The 5,872-nt window shown below is 40.8% G+C and overlaps 1 pseudogene; it reads right to left on the reverse strand.

Moving 5' to 3' along the window:
* Positions 1-4,035: 4,035 nt before the first annotated feature.
* On the reverse strand, positions 4,036-4,656 carry LOC100346551 (succinate dehydrogenase cytochrome b560 subunit, mitochondrial-like; annotated as a pseudogene).
* Between the last annotated feature and the right edge of the window lie 1,216 nt (positions 4,657-5,872).

Raw genomic sequence — 5,872 nt, forward strand, 5'->3', positions numbered from 1 at the left:
TGCCTACGACATGTATATTTTGTTTGATTGTATCCCATAGATTTGAATACTGTTTTTGTTTTTTTCTAATTTTTTCTTCTTCTTTTTCTTTAGTCTGACTGCGATATTTCAAAAGCTGTGTGTTGCATCTCAGATATTCTTTCTTTGGTCTAACTAAGTCTGTAGTTCAGGATTTCCACTGTATTTTTTATCTAACATATTGGATTCTTCATTTCAAATTTTGTTTGATTTTTTGCTTAATATTTCTATTTCCCAGAAGAATTTCTCATTGATGTAGTTCACAGATTTTTTTAACTCTTGTAACTGCTTCTCAGTGTTTTTGAGTAATCTTATATTGAGTCAATCTTTCAAATTCCTTTTCATGAATGTCATCAATCTGGTCATCTTCACAGTCTAATATTGAAGTATTAAAGTATTCCATTTGGAGAGTCATATTGCCTTGTTTGTTCATATTTCTTGTATTTCTACACTTATTTTTTGCATCTAGATAAACACTTGTTGAAATCTCCTCTGAAGTCTTTGTTCTTGGGAAGGTGTCTCTAGGCATAGTGGGGTGCTTACACCTTCAAGGGCTATCCAGAGTGTGTGCTGGATGGGGCCAGTGAGCTCTGGCCAGCATTTGTAGATAGGCAAAAGTCTAGGGCAACACTCAAATTATGCATGGTAACTCTTTTAAGTCAGTAGGGGCAGGGGGTGATTGCCCTGGCTGACGTGCTCACTGCCTCTGCCCTTTGTGCCAAGGTGAATCTCTCTGTGCCTGGACCCCCCCCCCCCCCCCCACTCAGTCGAATGAGCCACACAAAGAATCCATGCACTCTGCAGTGTGAGGGTGGAGCCCTTTGTGATGTCTATTTCCAGCAACAGAGATTTCTGAGCTTCTGGAGTCAAGCTCAGTAATTGTCCAAAGATCCAGCCACACCCTATGCCCTTACCATTTTTTTTTTTTTTTTTTTTTGGATTCCCATAGTCATAGGCTGCAGGGGATCCACTTTGCCCTGTGAGCCTTCCTGTCCAAAGAGAGAGCTGCTCCATCCCTAGCTGGGTGCCTTCGTTGTCAGAAGGGGGAAAGCAGTGTGTCCGCAGTTCAGAATTAAGTGGGCACCCTGATCCCCCAACTTGTCTGCCTGGAGTCAAAGTCAGTGGGGACTGCAAGTCTCTTCACCAGGTAAGATCGCCAGTGGAGCACGGGCTTCTGCAGATTCCTCTCCCTTCACACGGGGAAGGTGGCCTCCCTGCTAGCTGCCAGCCATGGGAGTCAATGGTGGTGTCCTGTGAGCTGCTGAGAGTCTGGAGAGCCCTTGCTGCTCCATGGAGTCTCCCTTCTTTCTGTAGATTTTTCACTGAAAGCTCCTTTCCAACTATCTCCCAGGAATGCAGAGCCTCCCATTTTTCTGATATTTTCCCATGATCAAAATCAGCGTATCTTTTCCCTATTCAGAAGTCATGGAATCCTGCACATAGCTCTTCTCAGTCTCGACACACTCTTCCCAGAGCCATTGTTCTGGCTGGGCCTACTGTGTGCAGCCTGTGTTCTCAAACCTCTATGTAAAGCTGTGACTCCTCTTAGTTCTTTCAGCTCTTCTCAGATGTCAATTCCTTGGTGAGGTTTGTTCTGAAACTTTACATACCATTTCAACCCTCTACCCCTTCTGGGCATCCTTGCTTATTTTGTCTCCATAGCATGTAACACTATGTGTTGTACTTTGTATCATACTTGTGTGTCCATATAAATACAAACTTCACAGAGGCAATATCTATCATACCTATAGTGCCAGCGATACCTGTAATAGTGCCTTGAACAATAATAGTAGGCACTGATGAAATATTTGTTGAGTCAGTTGAATGAATGAAGTACTTTTTTTATTCTATTGAGATGATTATATGATTATTCTTTCTTAACTGATAGGACAGTGAATTGAATTAATAGATTTTCCAATATGAAACCACTCTTACATTCTTGGGAGGAAACACAACTTGGTTATGTTGTTTTTTTCATTGTATTTTTTAGTGATATTGGCTGGTGACTGCCTTTCTTTTATGCTATCTTTGGTATCGAAATTATATTATCTTCATAAAGTGAATAGAAATGCATACCATCCTTTTCTAATCATGGCATTTGGTCTGCAGTTAAGATGCTACTACCATCTCAGAATGTTGGGTTCAAGCCCTGGCTCCCCTCTCCTTCCACTTTCCTGCTAATATGCACTCTGGGAGCCAGTCAATGATGGCTCCTGTAGTTGGGTTTTTGCCATCCACATGGGAGACCTTAATTGTGAACTAGCTTTCCAGCTCCAGCATGGACCGACCCCTGCTATTGCAGATAGTTGAGGAGTTCACTAGCACATAGAAGCTCTGCCTGTGTTTCTTTCTGCCTATCAATTTTAAAAAAGTAATTTATGTATAGTTGGACCAAAAATACTGAGCTGTTTGATTCAAACTCCCCTGTTGAAATGTGTAAGCATATGTATGTTTGTGTATATAGAAATATTTCGGAGTGTTGACTCTACTTAATAGACTTAGCTTTAAAAAATGTATTCTAGGGGCCAGTGCTGTGGCACACAGCATGTTAAGCTTCTGCATATAATGTCAGCATACCATATGGGCACTGGTTTGAGTCCCAGCTTCTCCACTTCTAATACAGGTCCCTGCTAATGCACCTGCGAAAACATAAGAGGATGGCCCAAGTGCTTGGGTCCCTGCCACCATGTGGAAGATCTGTATGAAGCTCCTGGTTCCTAGCTTCGGCCTGGCTCAGCTGTTGCAGCCCTTTGGGGAGTGAGCCAGTGGATGGATAATCTCTCTCTCTCTCCCTCTCTCTCTCTCTGTAACTCTGCCTTTCAAATAAATGAATAAATCTTAAAGAAATTTCTCCTTGATTCAACTTGGAAGTTTTTTTTTTTTAAATATTCATTTATTTATTTTAGAGGCAGAGTTACAGACAGAGACAGGAAAAGACAGAGAAAGAGAGGTCTTCCATCTGCTGGTTCACTCCCCAAAAGGTCAGAAGCCAGGAGCCAGGAGCTTCTTCCAGGTCTCCTATATGGGTGCAGGGGTCCAAGCACTTGAGCCATCTTCCACTGCTTTCCCAGACCATAGCAGAGAGCTAGATCAGAAGAGGAGCATCCAGGACACAAACCAGCACCCATATGATATGCCAATGTTGCAGGCAAAGGCTTAACCTACTATGCCACAGGGCCGGCCCCCAACTTGGAAGTGCTATTCATATGCGTGGATTCACACATGTACACATGTAGAAATAAAATTTCACACTTCATCTAAATGTGTAAATTTATTGGAATAAAATTATTATTATTATTTTTGGCAGGCAGAGTTAGTGAGAGAGAGAGACAAAGGTTTTCCTTCTGTTGGTTCACCCCGCAAATGGCTGCTATGGCAGGTGCGCTGCGCTGATCTGAAGCCAGGAGCCAGGTGCTTCATCTGGTCTCTTAAGACTTGGAATATAGAGGGATTAGGAGAGGAAGGTGAAGAAAGAGTGGGAGCGTGGGTGGGAGGGAGGGTAGAGTGGGAAGTTTCACTACATCCCTAAATCTGTATACATGAAATATGAAATTTGTATACCTTAAATGAAATTTTTAAAAAAGGCTATTATCTTCTTTGCAAAACATTTGCCCCAAGAATCAACTCACCCATTTTATCTCCATCTGGCTGTGACAGGCTAGTTCTCCTCCACCTCTCATCTCTTTTTAGTCACACTGTGTGGGTGCAAAAGGCCCTGTGCTCTGACCAATGAACAGAAATATTGTTTAAGCCAGTAACACACCCAAAGCCTCAACCCTAGTCCCTGGAGCAGAGGTCACAGAGCTGGAATTGGTTCTTCTTTCTCAGAAAGAGGGAGCCAAAAGCTGACCTTCAGCACATGTCAAAGCCCAATATGGAGAGAGAATAAGGGCTCATAGGCCCAGAGTAGGCTACAAGCAGTGGGCAGGAAAGGCAGGATTTTGCAGTGACTCCATGTTAGAAATGGGGGAAACTGGATCCTTTTCCACCACTATGGTTTTATAAGCTACTGTGCTGCTACTGAGCTCCAAAGGGATCTCTAAGCACGGAAGGATCTAAACAAATCAGGAAAGCTCTGCCCTGGCTGGAAATGAGAATGACAGCAAGAATATATATCAGTGTAATAATTTGTAGGACGATGATGCTAGGAATCTCAGCTCTCCACATAGCTGCCAAAACAACAGAGGACAACCCAGTGAGAACCAAGACAACTACTCCAGACTGCTATACCTGGGGAATCTCCAGGCCTGTTCCTAGGCCCCACACCAAGTGCGGGATGCCATTCAAGGTGTGACACATGAGCGGGAAGATGAGTGCAAACTTAGCTGTGTAGATCAGTGCAGGCCCCAGGCACAGGGACTTTCACAAGTTCCAAATAGGAATCAGAGTTCCCAGGGTCTTAAAGGATTGCAAGCCAAAAAGGCAGTTGCACTCAAGGCAACGCAGGTGCAACATTGGCAAATGGATATTACCATGGGAAGAGACCAACAGTAGGTAGTGATATGGGGGAGTACATGACAATTTGAACTTGTGATCTTATTCCAGAAATGCTCAATGGTTCCCAAAGGAACAGAATTTGTGATACAGAGCTGAATACTATAGTGGGCTTGGAGGTCATGACAACAAGAGTGAAGCCATCTTGAGTTCTGGTGTGGATGGAAGTCAGCTTTTCTCTTTTTTAACAATATAAGTAATTAAACTTTAATAGGTAGCATTTTTCCTTATTATTCAATTCCACGTAGTTTTGGTTTTATTTTGCCATTTTCTTTTAATCTGAATTATTTTTAATTTTTCAAACTTTCAAATATATTTTAAAAATTACTCTGTAATGTCATTTTAACATTGCATTTGGTCTATATAAAAACAATCCTTTGAAAACTACTGAATTTTGATTTAAGGATACCAAATGGTCAAGTTTTTGTATAAATTTTAATGTTCTCAAAAAGTTGTAGATAATTTCATGGAGGGCATTTGGTGCAGTGATTAAAAAGTGTAGTTAATTTTTCTTTGGTACAGTATTCTTTCAAAATAAAATTGTTAATTATATTCAGATTTTCTATATTCTTAACCATTTTTTTTTACTTTTATTTAATGAATATAAATTTCCAAAGTACGGCTTATGGATTACAATGGCTTCCCCCCCATAACGTCCCTCCCACCCGCATCCCTCCCCTTTCCCACTCCCTCTCCCCTTCCATTCACATGAGGATTCATTTTCGATTCTCTTTATATACAGAAGATCAGTTTAGCATACATTAAGTAAAGATTTCAACAGTTTGCTCCCACGCAAACATAAAGTGAAAAATAATAGATGATTTTTTAAATGATGATGAAATCAGATCAGACCTATTGTCATGTTTAATCCCAGCGAGAGTCAAGTTGGCAATTAATAATTTCTTCTCTTTTTTTTTTTTACAGAAGATCAGTTTAGTATACATTAAGTAAAGATTTCAACAGTTTGCACCCCCATAGAAACACAAAGCGAAATATACTGTTTGAGTACTCATTATAGCATTAAGTCTCAATGTACAGCACATTAAGAACAGAGATCCTACATGAGGAGTAAGTGCACAGTGACTCCTGTTGTTGACTTTACAAATTGACACTCCTGTTTATGGCATCAGTAATCTCCCTATGCACCAGTCATGAGTTTCCAAGGCTATGGAAGCCTTTTGAGTTCACCGACTCTTATCTTCTTAACCATTTTTTTGTTAAGAACATCAAGTCTAATACAGTGGAAACCAACAGTGTGTAAAAATTCCCCATTGATTTTCACATGTATATAACATTATCTGTACACACTCCTTGTAAGATGTGAACATCTTTTGCTTCTATCAGTTTTTGCTTTTTTTTT

This window comes from Oryctolagus cuniculus, chromosome 4 (assembly GCF_964237555.1).
Source record: "Oryctolagus cuniculus chromosome 4, mOryCun1.1, whole genome shotgun sequence".
Taxonomy (NCBI): domain Eukaryota; kingdom Metazoa; phylum Chordata; class Mammalia; order Lagomorpha; family Leporidae; genus Oryctolagus; species Oryctolagus cuniculus.